General features: G+C 34.6%; 1 long non-coding RNA gene across 1 annotated transcript; it reads right to left on the bottom strand.

The window, feature by feature from the left end:
• Positions 1–217: 217 nt before the first annotated feature.
• Positions 218–9,786, bottom strand: LOC148941163 (uncharacterized). The gene is made up of 5 exons (XR_016143295.1): positions 9,641–9,786; positions 6,428–6,547; positions 5,063–5,250; positions 1,571–1,690; positions 218–392 (listed from the first exon to the last, which is right to left on the bottom strand). It is a non-coding gene; the product is annotated as an uncharacterized LOC148941163 (long non-coding RNA).
• Between the last annotated feature and the right edge of the window lie 3,544 nt (positions 9,787–13,330).

The following is a 13,330-nucleotide window of genomic DNA, read 5'->3' as shown; positions in this document are numbered from 1 at the left end:
TCATCTGAGTCACAAGTGTTTGCGTTAGTAAGTTCTACAGGGACTTATACTACTATGACTCACCTCTTGCACTTTTTAGTCATAAGAGAGGAACTAGAGTCCTATCTTTCCAGTCTGAACACGACTTGGACTCTCCTCATTTGGCACGGGCCCAAGTCCCTACTTATATAACCCTCCTACCTGAATAGATAAGTTTTATATTACCTAATTTCATGTTTGCTGATTTTGGAAAATGAGTTCTTCAAACTCTTAACAAGTCCAGTTGCAACGGCTTGCCTTATTATATTTCAAAATTTATGAGTTTTCTTCCATAATAGTATTTGGCTTACGATCAAATTTTGTCTAGCATTGCAAAACTTTGTGGCATCGTTTTTCGATGAAATAGGTAATCCCTAGAAAAAAAGAAGAAAAATTTAAGCATTTAAGTTACAAACGTGTTAAAAAAAAAATTTATTTTGCGGGTATGAGTGTAAAAAGGAAATTAGTTCAAATTATGCTTGGTGACTGAGCATTATTTCAAGTATTAAGCTAAAAAAGAAATAATGAGCTACCCTTAAAAGTTATTTGTTAAGCATTAAATCATCTTTGGCTTTGGAGGGAGGGGGATGAGCATAAGGACTTATTACGAATTTTAAAATGCTTTTTAATAACAGTGATACTAGTGGCTTTGTCATGACTAGCGATTGCTATTATATATTGTGCTGTTTTGCTCCCTATTTTCCTTTGTATGAAGTTTTTTTTTAAGGAAACAGTAATAAACAATGAGAACATTTTTTAATGGTTAAAAAATTCTCGGGTCCACCCATAGACTTAGAAAATTACTGAATAGCTGATATTTCTGGCTTCAAACTTCTAAAAATAATTATAATAATAATAAAAAATTTAATTACAAGAAATAAAGGTAGTCTAAAATTTTGAAAATATCTCACGTGGCCAACCGATGGAACTTACTCAACTAATAGGCTATGTAGCCATTTTTTTCTATTTTCCCCTAGAGAGTAAATTGTGCATTGCAGAAACGATAAAGCGAAGTCGCTATACGACTGCCAACGACTGTGAGACTTAAATCTCATTCATTAGCAGAGTCTTAAACAACCGTATATACTAGTATCTTAAAAAATTAGGGATAATTGCGAATTCTATTTTTAATGAAACCGACTACCATATACAGCTATGCAGTTTTTGCTGATAGGTTTCAGATTAAAAAAAAGAAACAAGGGGGGGGGGACTAAGAAGAAAATCATCTAAAAAACAATAGCACTACACAGCTGAAGAAGGTGGAGCTTCTCTTTGAAGGTTTTAATTTTCTTTGGATATCAATTGATTAATCATGAATGTTTGAATCATACGGGCGAAATCTTTTGCTAATTCGTTTTCACGATTGAGCTTGACAACACTTACAAAAATGGAATACTGCCCTAAAAACGTCATAAATTTGGAAAAAACAAAAAAAAACTTTGAAAATGACAATTTTCGGGTATAAATAGACTTCAGGTGGGCCCGAGACAAAAAAGTTTTTGTTCTGATGTCCTTGTTACATTAATTATTGTTAGCTAATACGACTGCTTACCTTACTGTATTCAAAATATTACGAGAATCATCCTTATAATTGCATTTGGCTCATGAAGTTTCGAAATTTTCTCAAACGGTGCAAATTCGAGCCTCCGCGTCTTGGCAATGTAGATAATTCCTAGAAAAGAAAAGAAAAGAGTGACTTATAAATAAAAAACACTTTAAAAACTACATTATTTTGGCGTTATCAGTTTAAAAAAGAAAATCAGGTCAATTCATGCTTGGTTACTGAGCATCATTTCAATATTAAGTTGAAAGAATGATGATTTTAATCCTTAAATGGCTTTATATTTGTTAACGATTAAATATAAAAAATAAAAATATTTTTTCCAACTGAAAGTAAGGAGAAGTATCAAAACTTAAAACAAACAGGAATTATTACGTTTATAATGGGGGTCAACCTATCCTCATTTCCTCGCTCTTCACTCTAAAAGTTTTAAGCGTTAAAAAAAAGGTTCTTATTGTTCTGATTAAACGGCCCTTGTATTTCAGGAATGGTTCTTAAAGAATGGCGACAGAAAGTCTACTTTAGCGTAAAGAACGAGATATTGAGGAGGGCATAACCCCCCTCATATACGTAAAAATTTCTGTTCGTCTTAAGTTTTGATGTTGCTCCTTAATTTCAGTCGAAAAACATGTCTTCAATTTAATTTCTGATCATTTTTTAATTAAGACCGAGAAATCTGGCTCCCCTCTATATGAAATTACATCCCCTCACAGAAAGTCCCTCCATGGAAAGTTCTTCTGCCGTAAAATACCCCCCATCAGGAAAATCTTCTCAGACAATTTCCTCCTCATTGAAAATTTCCCCCGGTAAATTTCTTGCAGACAATTCCGGCTGAATAATGTTTCTTAGCACACTTTCTTTCGAAAAATATTTTAATTTCTGATTGCTTTTCAAAACATGTTGGAATGTTTGAACAACATGTTGAACATGTTGTGTCCTTATGTTCCCACAAGGGGAACATAAGGATACAATTGGTGCTGAAAATGCAATCAAGGAAATTTTGTATGCAAATCTGCCCCCCCCCTCTCTAGCATGAAGTTGCTCCCGCCGAAAATTCCCCCTGGAGAACTTATCCTGGTGAAAAACCCCATGGGGAATTTCTTCAATCAAAAATTCACATCACCCCCCCCCCCCACAAAAAGATCCTCTAGAAAATTTAAACTCGGAGAAAATTTCCTCCGGAAAATTCCCCTTAACATCTCTATATGTAGAATTGAGTCAACAAAGAGGATGTAAGACAAATAAAAGAAATTCCCTATAGGAATTCTGGTAAATTTGCCTAGTTTAAAATTTCCCCTGAAAAGTCCACCATCCGCAATCTTCCCCCCTTAATGTAAAATTATCTTCGTGGAAAATCCCCCCCCCCCCTTAAAAACGTCTCTACACTTCCCATTAACAAATACTATATGCAAGAAATGGGCAAATTTCATAACTTAAAGACCTTTTCTGAGCGTTTGTGGGGTGGGGGTCATGTTATCCCGACAGGCATAGTTACTGGTGCTTTCAACTACGCTGAACAATATGGCTATTTCAAAATTTTGATCAGACGGCTTTGCGGAAAAGAGACGTGGGACTGGGGCTAGTTACGCTCCAATCTTTTTGGTCACTTAAAAATGGCACTAGAACTTTTAGTTTCTGTTCGGATGAGCCCTCTCCCAATATTCTAAGACGGTTGATTTGATCATCCATGGGAAATAAAAAGAACAACAAATAAACACGCATCCGTGATCTTTTTCTTGCAAAAAATACAAATTCTACATTTTAAAGCGGGGCTCCCACGGCGTCCATAAAGTTAATAAACTGTTTTCCTCTTATAACTTTATTGACTTTATGGTTGTCGGAAAGAAGTTAAACATTATTTAACTTTTTCAATAAGTTCCGGAAAGTTTAGCCAATAGGAGAACACTTGTAGAAAATTTTAATTCAGCTAAAAGAAACTAATTAGATAGCCAGTCTTGAACTTTATTCTCTAATCTGTGGAACATTGAAACAGAAGACTTGCTTATTTCACAAGTGAGAAATAAACCTTTAATATACAGTTTCCCACAAGGGGAACATAAGGACACAATTGGTGTTGAAAATGCAATCAAGGAAATAAGTGAAGTAATGTGTCAAGAATTGAGTCCTCATTTTTATCTGTGAGCGTTCTTTAGTAAATTTTAAAGTAAAAACAACATCTAACTTAAGACTAACTTATTAAATTGAAAAAGTTATCAAAAAACAATGTCAGATATATTCAAGAATGAACGTGTGAATAATTCAAATTAATTGCTTCAAAAAATTTCAATAAAGTCAGGAAGGTAAAATTCATGTGTGAGCGCGACGAACTTCATGGTATGTAACTTTGCGGAATACTTTATTAACTTTATTGACGCCGTAGGAGCCCCGCTTAACAGATGGGAGCTTGAAACCTCTAAAGTAGGTTCCTAAAGAATTTGATGGTGCGATTTTCATTTAGATTTCTTGACCTTCAGGGGGGTTTTCCCCCTCCCCTTTGGAGAATCTGGCAAATTTTCTCAGTTTCCTAGATTTAGACTGACAACACTAAATTTGATGAACCTTATATATTTTGAATTAGCATAATAAGCTAATTCTTTTGATGTATCTATTGATATCAAAATTTCATTTTTAAAGGTTCAGTTTATATTGAGTCGCATTGCTCCTTACTTACAGCTCGTTACCACGAACTGTTTGATCAATTAATCCTTAGCTTTTGAGGTAGGGAGATGGGTATAACGAATTAATAGGAATCTGGAAATATTTTTAACCTTAAAATGATTATGTAGTGATTCTTTGTTGCGAGTTGTGCAAATTTTTCTCCTTCACTTTTTCCTCTCTCCCACTTCTTCTTTTGCATGGCCAATTTTTAAATAAATAATAGCAATAAATTAAAATATTGTTTTATGATAAAAATATTCATTGAATCTACTCTTAGGCTCAGGAAAATAGTGAGTGGCTGATACATAATATGAATATTTCTTATAAAATAGAATACAAATATAAAGTTATCATGTTTAAGGTAAAATCAAGATAGTCCAGAAACTTGAATTTTTCTCAAAAGACTGAATCTCATTCATCGGATAGGCCCCTGCGGTTATCTCCTTTTGTTTCCACATAGAGTAAATAGAGTTATGGTTATAGCAAGAGTAACAAGTTACTCTTGCTATTTTGCTTCCCTACGACAAATTTACTTAGGCTGGGCTACCCTTATTTCTTGCAGCCTGGACCCTATCCTGTCTATTATTTCGTGTAACTGTATTTCTGAGTCACTAATGTGATTCATCTGAGTCACAAGTGTTTGAGTTAGTAAGTTCTACAGGGACTTATACTACTATGACTCACCTCTTGCACTTTTTAGTCATAAGAGAGGAACTAGAGTCCTATCTTTCCAGTCTGAACATGACTTGGACTCTCCTCATTTGGCACGGGCCCAAGTCCCTACTTATATAACCCTCCTACCTGAATAGATAAGTTTTATATTACCTAATTTCATGTTTGCTGATTTTGGAAAATGAGTTCTTCAAACTCTTAACAAGTCCAGTTGCAACGGCTTGCCTTATTATATTTCAAAATTTATGAGTTTTCTTCCATAATAGTATTTGGCTTACGATCAAATTTTGTCTAGCATTGCAAAACTTTGTGGCATCGTTTTTCGATGAAATAGGTAATCCCTAGAAAAAAAAGAAGAAAAATTTAAGCATTTAAGTTACAAACGTGTTAAAAAAAAATTATTTTGCGGGTATCAGTGTAAAAAGGAAATTAGTTCAAATTATGCTTGGTGACTGAGCATTATTTCAAGTATTAAGCTAAAAAAAAAAATAATGAGCTACCGTTAAAAGTTATTTGTTAAGCATTAAATCATCTTTGGCTTCGGAGGGAGGGGGATGAGCATAAGGACTTATTACGAATTTTAAAATGCTTTTTAATCACAGTGATACTAGTGGCTTTGTCATGACTAGCGATTGCTATTATACATTGTGCTTTTTTGCTCCCTATTTTCCTTTGTATGAAGTTTTTTTAAGGAAACAGTAATAAAAGATGAGAACATTTTTTAATGGTTAAAAAATTCTCGGGTCCACCCAGACTTAGAAAATTACTGAATAGCTGATATTTCTGGATTCAAACTTCTAAAAATAATTATAATAATAATAAAAAAATTTGTTTACAAGAAATAAAGGTAGTCTAAAATTTTGAAAATTTCTCACGAGGCCAACCGATGGAACTTACTCAACTAATAGGCTATGTAACCATTTTTTTTCTGTTTTCCCCTAGAGAGTAAATTGTGCATTGCAGAAACGATAAAGCGAAGTCGCTATACGACTGCCAACGACTGTGAGACTTAAATCTCATTCATTAGCGGAGTCTTAAACAACCGTATATACTAGTATCTTAAAAAATTAGGGATAATTGCGAATTCTATTTTTAATGAAACCGACTACCATATACAGCTAAGCAGTTTTTGCTGATAGTAGGTTCCAGATTAAAAAAAAGAAACAAGGGGGGGGGAATAAGAAGAAAATCAACTAAAAAACACTAGCACTACACAGCTGAAGAAGGTGGAGCTTCTCTTTGAAGGTTTTAATTTTCTTTGGATATCAATTGATTAATCATGAATGTTTGAATCATACGGGCGAAATCTTCTGCTAATTTGTTTTCACGATTGAGCTTGACAACACTGACAAAAATGGAATACTGCCCTAAAAACGTCATAAATTGGAAAAAACGAAAAAAAACTTTGAAAATGACAATTTTCGGGTATAAATAGACTTCAGGTGGGCCCGAGACAAAAAAGTTTTTGTTCTGATGTCCTTGTTACATTAATTATTGTTAGCTAATACGACTGCTTACCTTACTCTATTCAAAATATTACGAGAATCATCCTTATAATTGCATTTGGCTCATGAAGTTTCGAAATTTTCTCAAACGGTGCAAATTCGAGCCTCCGCTTCTTGGCAATGTAGATAATTCCTAGAAAAGAAAAGAAAAGAAAAGAGTGACTTATAAATAAAAAACACTTTAAAAACTACATTATTTTGGCGTTATCAGTTTAAAAAAGAAAATCAGGTCAATTCATGCTTGGTTACTGAGCATCATTTCAATATTAAATTGAAAGAATGATGATTTTAATCCTTAAATGGCTTTATATTTGTTAATGATTAAATATAAAAAATAAAAATAATTTTTTCCAACTGAAAGTAAGGAGAAGTATCAAAACTTAAAACAAACAGGAATTATTACGTTTATAATGGGGGTCAACCTATCCTCATTTCCTCGCTCTTCACTCTAAAAGTTTTAAGCGTTAAAAAAAGGTTCTTATTGTTCTGATTAAACGGCCCTTGTATTTCAGGAATGGTTCTTAAAGAATGGCGACAGAAAGTCTACTTTAGCGTAAAGAACGAGTTATTGAGGAGGGCATAACCCCCCTCATATACGTAAAAATTTCAGTTCGTCTTAATTTTTGATGTTGCTCCTTACTTTCAGTCGAAAAACATGTCTTCAATTTAATTTCTGATCATTTTTTAATTAAGCCCGAGAAATCTGGCTCCCCCCTACATGAAATTACATCCCCTCACAGAAAGTCCCTCCATGGAAAGTTCTTCTGCCGTAAAATACCCCCCATCAGGAAAATCTTCCCAGACAATTTCCTCCTCATTGAAAATTTCCCCCGGTAAATTTCTTGCAGACAATTCCGGCTGAATAATGTTTCTTAGCACACTTTCTTTCGAAAAATATTTTAATTTCTGATTGCTTTTCAAAACATGTTGGAAATCCTCGTCCGTGGGAAATTTTGTATGCAAATCTGCCCCCCCCCCTCTCTAGCATGAAGTTGCTCCCGCAGAAAATTCCCCCTGGAGAACTTATCCTGGTGAAAAACCCCATGGAGAATTTCTTCAATCAAAAATTCACCCCCCCCCCCACAAAAAGATCCTCTAGAAAATTTAAACTCGGAGAAAATTTCCTCCGGACAACATCCCTTAACATCTCTATATGCAGAATTGACTCAACAAAGAGGATGTAAGACAAATAAAAGAAATTCCCTATAGGAATTCTGGTAAATTTGCCTAGTGTAAAATTTCCCCTGAAAAGTCCACCATCCGCAATCTTCCCCCCTTAATGGAAAATTATCTTCGTGGAAAATCCCCCCCTTAAAAACGTCTCTACACTTCCCATTAACAAATACTATATGCAAGAAATGGGCAAATTTCATAACTTAAAGACCTTTTCTGAGCGTTTGTGGGGTGGGGGTCATGTTATCCCGACAGGCATAGTTACTGGTGCTTTCAACTACGCTGAACAATATGGCTATTTCAAAATTTTGATCAGACGGCTTTGCGGAAAAGAGACGTGGGACTGGGGCTAGTTACGCTCCAATCTTTTTGGTCACTTAAAAATGGCACTAGAACTTTTAGTTTCTGTTCGGATGAGCCCTCTCCCAATATTTAAGACGGTTGATTCGATACGATCATCCCTGGGAAATAAAAAGAACAACAAATAAACACGCATCCGTGATCTTTTTCTTGCAAAAAATACAAATTCTACATTTTAAAGCGGGGCTCCCACGGCGTCCATAAAGTTAATAAACCATTTTCCTCTTATAACTTCATTGAATTTATGGTTGTCAGAAAGAGGTTAAACTTTATGTAACTTTTTCACTAAGGTCCTGAAAGTTTAGCCAATAGGAGAACACTTGTGGAAAATTTCAATTCAGCTAAAAGAAACTAATCAGATAGCCAGTCTTGAACTTTTTTCTCTAATATGTGGAACATTGAAACAGAAGACTTGCTTATTTCACCAGTGAGAAATAAACCTTTAATATACAGTTTCTCACAAGGGGAACATAAGGACACAATTGGTGTTGAAAATGCAATCAAGGAAATAAGTGAAGTAATGTGTCAAGAATTGAGTCCTCATTTTTATCTGTGAGCGTTCTTTAGTAAATTTTAAAGTAAAAACAACATCTAACTTAAGACTAACTTATTAAATTGAAAAAGTGGTAAAATTCTACAATAGCTACTTTTGGCTATCTTGGAAAGGGGTTAAGTTAGAAAAATGAACCTTTCAGGGATGGTTCTACAGGCTAAAGTATGTCCCGGGAACTTATTTTGAGGTACCTACATCCACTTCTTTCCCCTCTAGAGGGTCCTGAAATTTTCCTACATGACATTAAAATTTTGACAAAACAAAATTTTACCTTAATTCTTAGGCATCAGTTTCTTTTTCTCTGGCTTTAGTTTTGAAAATGTAATTCTTGTTATTTGAGTAGAATTTCAAGCCATATCAATGTTTTTTTTTCAGAAATTAGGAAACAGATTTGCATATTTTTAAAACCTTATAAATTGGGATTGAGCACAGTTGTGAAGCTGAAAACAATTTTGGGTACTGGTGCATTAGATGATTGCTTTTATATATTGTGCAAGAAAACCAGTCACGAAAAACCCCCCAGACGGGTTAAATGCAAGAAACCACTATAGAGAAATGCAATGCAAAGCGTGGTTTCATTGCGTTTACGATATTTAAACTGTTTTTTTTGGGGGTTTAGGGGGGGGGAGGTACCAAGGTTAGGTACGTATTTAATATATGATATTCTTTACCCAACACCCTCCCCCCCCCCTAATGTGCAAATATATATCCCAAATTTGTTTATAAACTATTAAGCTATATATTCATCCTATTTTATTTCATTAGCATTAACCAAACTTGACTTCTTTAGCAGTAGCCTATATAGAAGTGACCATCTAATGCACCAGTGCCCAATTTTGTTGTACGTCATTTGAGCGAAAGATCTATTTTGCAGTTTCACTTTTATAACACACAGATTTTTAAAGGTCATCAAAGGTCAGAACCCGTTAGAGGGAGAAGGAGTGGAGGTAAATACTTCTTAATAAGTGTAAAGTATAATAGAGCTACAGTCAAAATGTGTTAACTACCATTATTTTGCATATTATGAAATAAGAATTGTTTTCTTCTCAACCTTAAGCATAAGTTTCCTCCCTATATTCTTATCTCAATATTAATGGTATAAGCCACAGAATCTTGTCATATAAGAAACAAATTACTCACATTTATATGGTTTCGTCTATGCTGGCGAAGTCACTCATCAAAAAGCAGAAAGGTCACTGAGAAATCAAATGTAAAACTGGCATGAACTGGATTTTAATGTTTCCTGGCCATGACTTGTTTTTTAAATGAACTAAACCGTTGCGAAACAAAATGTCAGTTTAGATTATTAGCTTCTGGGAACTTCGGATCAAATTTAGGGGATTTTTAACTTACTTCTTCGAAAAAACAACTCAGAACCAGAAAGCATTAAAATTCTATGGAAGCATTATAACTTATGGCAAACTATTTATAAAACCGATAGGAATGAATCATTAAATTTCATTATCCACTTTAGATGGTAAGCCTTTATACAAAACTTGATGGTGAGATGGTAAGAATTGGTAGACTCAGTCTCAGAAGGTTGTAGTTTTGTCGCTAAATTGTATAAAAGGAGCCCCTTCCGAAGTTTCTACTTAATAAAACGACATGGTTCCCATATATTCCTTTCCTAGCTACTTTATATGGAAGAAATGGTTGTGGAAACTTGGGAGTGATCTCGTTTGAATAGAAATAGAAAGCTCTATGCCTTTTATAGGGACCAAAATAGAGTTCAACTAGGCCCCGTCCCAGGCTCTTTTTCCCTAGGTTTTCTCGTATCCCCGCCCCTCCGTGGCATCAACTTTTTAGATAGCCATTTATTCTATGAATATTCAAGAGATTCAATTAACATGGTTCGAAGACGACACGATCCACAAAGCCCCAGGGACAAGGACCCTAAATTATGCAGATTGTCCGGTTTTCAAATATAGGTTTCAGAATAATAAAACTAAGGCGCCTTTAGTTTCGACTGGGGCTCAAAAAAAGGTTAAAGACTGTTTTCTTTTCTGAAAAGCTTATAACTTACATTTAAACACTTGGGCTCTGCTAAGGTGACTTTAACGAGACACTTGCCTCTTGAAAGTGCCACCCGAAAATTAGCCAAAAGTCTTTATTTTGCAATCAGCTCTAAACTTTCTGGGATTGCTCTCTGGGCCCATTGAACCTCGAGTTTTAATCGGGAAGGGGAGGAAATTAGGGGGTCCGAAAATAGGCAAAAAACATTTTCCAATTGACATGAAATTTATCCTTAAGTATTTTTGCCAAAGAAGCCTCAATATACACTAAAAAACTGAATGAAAAATATTGTTCCGCAAGAAAATGGGGCTCCAAAAAGGTCAACAAACTCAGTTTTCTGATAGACTTGAAACTTGCATCTGTAAATTCCTGAGCCAAGGTGGCCCTTGTACAAAAAAAATTTGTGTTAGGGGTATGGGCCTCCTGAAACTTCACCCCAAAACTTATTTTTACGATTTGCTTAAGGTCTATACATGTGATTTTTTTTCTGAACGGCATGAAAATCACATCCATAAGTCCCTGGGTCAAGGGGACCTTACTATAAAAACGGTTTTCCAGGCTGGGACCGCGATCTCGTCAAAAATGTGGCAAAATATTACATTTTTAGGCAGCGGCATTTCCAGGATTTTTGTTCGGGGAGGGGCTATTTTCTATTACAAAAATCTTCACAAAATGCATCAAAACTAGTTCAAATATATTTCTGTTGATTTTTTACGGATCGGGCTTTTTTTTGGGGGGGGGGGGCGGGGGGTCAAACTTGTGGCCCCCTGGATACGGCCTTGGTTTTAGATCAGCTTGAAACTTACAGATATTATCCTTGAGCTAATAGAACCTTACACATTTGTGGGAAAAGAGGATGGTATCTAAGCAGCCATGAAAAAAGAAAAATTTTTCTGTATGATCAGTGTAAAAATTACATTTACCGAACTGTAAGTAAGGAGCGACCCGGCACAATAGTAACCGAAACTCAAAAAACGGAATTACGCGGAAGGATCTTTCCATAGAGGATGTTTCCGTGGGGGAAGGGACTTTTCTATGAAGGGGGCACCGGATTTCCCAGCATTATTTAAGAAGCAATCAGAAATTAAATAAAAAAACAAGTTTTTCAACTTAAAGTAAGGAGCAACATTAAAACTTAAAACGAACAGAAATTATGACGTATATGCGGCGGTTCACCCCCTAGTCAATACCTTGCTCTTTACGCTAAAGTTTTTTTGTTACTTTCAAAATAGCTATCCATTCTAATTAAACTGTCTTTGTGATTTAGGGGTTTGTGATTCGAACAAAATTTTAACTTTGGCGTAAAGAGCGAGGTATTGACTACGGAGCGAACTCCCTAATATAAGTAATAAAAACATACGAATATAGAAATACGTAACGTAAGTAGTGTGTTTTCAATTAGTCCAGCACCTACAAGCCTGGGGCATGATTATGTGTGCAGTTTCACGGGTAAATTGGCTTTCCACGGTCATTAATCTATTACTATGAACGGTATATATATATATATATATATATATATATATATATATATATATATATATATATATATATATATATATATATATATATATATATATATATATATATATATATAGTTGAATTCTCTTTCTGCATTAGTTGAAACAACAACTTAAATTAAGCCTTTTATAGTTAAATTAATTCTTTTTCCAATGATGAGCTCTAAAAGAATCTTGAGGGTAAGTGAATATACATTACTCTTGAATTATTATAAAAAAACATGATCTTTTTCATATAGCTATCTGCCATATGTCTTTCGAATTGACAGTGGGCGACATATCTACTATAAAATTCGCGTGCTTTATAACAGCTGTTTAGGTATTTTGACTAAAAGGGTACTTAGCCGTTTCTCGTGAAATTCTATCCATTTTTCATTGCAGTCTTAATTAGGCAAACTTAATGAAAGGAACATCACTTGCTCGGCTAATAATCAGCTAGTTGTATGCGCGTGTATATTTACTCAACGGGAGTGTCTATTGAAGAAAAAAAAAGAGGAGTTAATGAAAGGGGGTGCCCTCCATTAATATTCTGAATAAATAATAGATGAACTAAATAATCAAAATTTTATTATTTTTTTTTCTTGCATCGTATTAAAAATATATTTGGTTTAGGCTCTACCTAGGACTGTCGTTCCTTTTCTATGAGTTTAAGTAGATAGCAATTTAGGCCTATAAGTTTTAAAACCGTGACATACGTAATTGAAACAGATCTTAGATTATCATGTTTTGAGGATTGGTATTGTGGAATTGAGGGGGCAGTGCTCCCCATTAATATTCTGAATAAATAGTAGATGAACTAAATAATCAAATTGTGCTTTTTTTCATGCATTTTGTTAAAAATATATCTGGTTTAGCCTCCGTCTAGGACTCTTCTTCTTTTTTCTATGTGTTTTAAGATGATTTAGGTCTATATGCTTATAAGTTACCTAGTAAAAAAACTGAAATTAATTTTTATTCCAGGACACAGATAATCAAATCCCCGGCCAAAAGCGAGCGAAGTTGAATGTCGCCCCTGACAACACTGACAGGCACTTAATACAATCCTTGAACTCCAGGAGGGATAGTTTGACCTGCTACGCACCCCATTCAGATGGACAAGGGGTTTCTAACGACCTACATGCAATTTCTAAGGTAGTTTTCAAGTTTATAATACGCCCACAATTTCGCAAAGGCATATTCTCTTTTAACTAACCGGTAGCAATTATCTTCACACCTCTTAGTCTGCATTACATTCTAAATATGACAGATATTTTTTATCGTACTTCCATTTATTTTACTGCTATTACCCAAACTTCACGTT

Source organism: Artemia sp. Qi Xiang Cuo, chromosome 18 (assembly GCF_049724085.1).
Source record: "Artemia sp. Qi Xiang Cuo chromosome 18, ASM4972408v1, whole genome shotgun sequence".
NCBI lineage: Eukaryota > Metazoa > Arthropoda > Branchiopoda > Anostraca > Artemiidae > Artemia > Artemia sp. Qi Xiang Cuo.
This window is presented reverse-complemented; position numbering and strand designations above follow the sequence as displayed.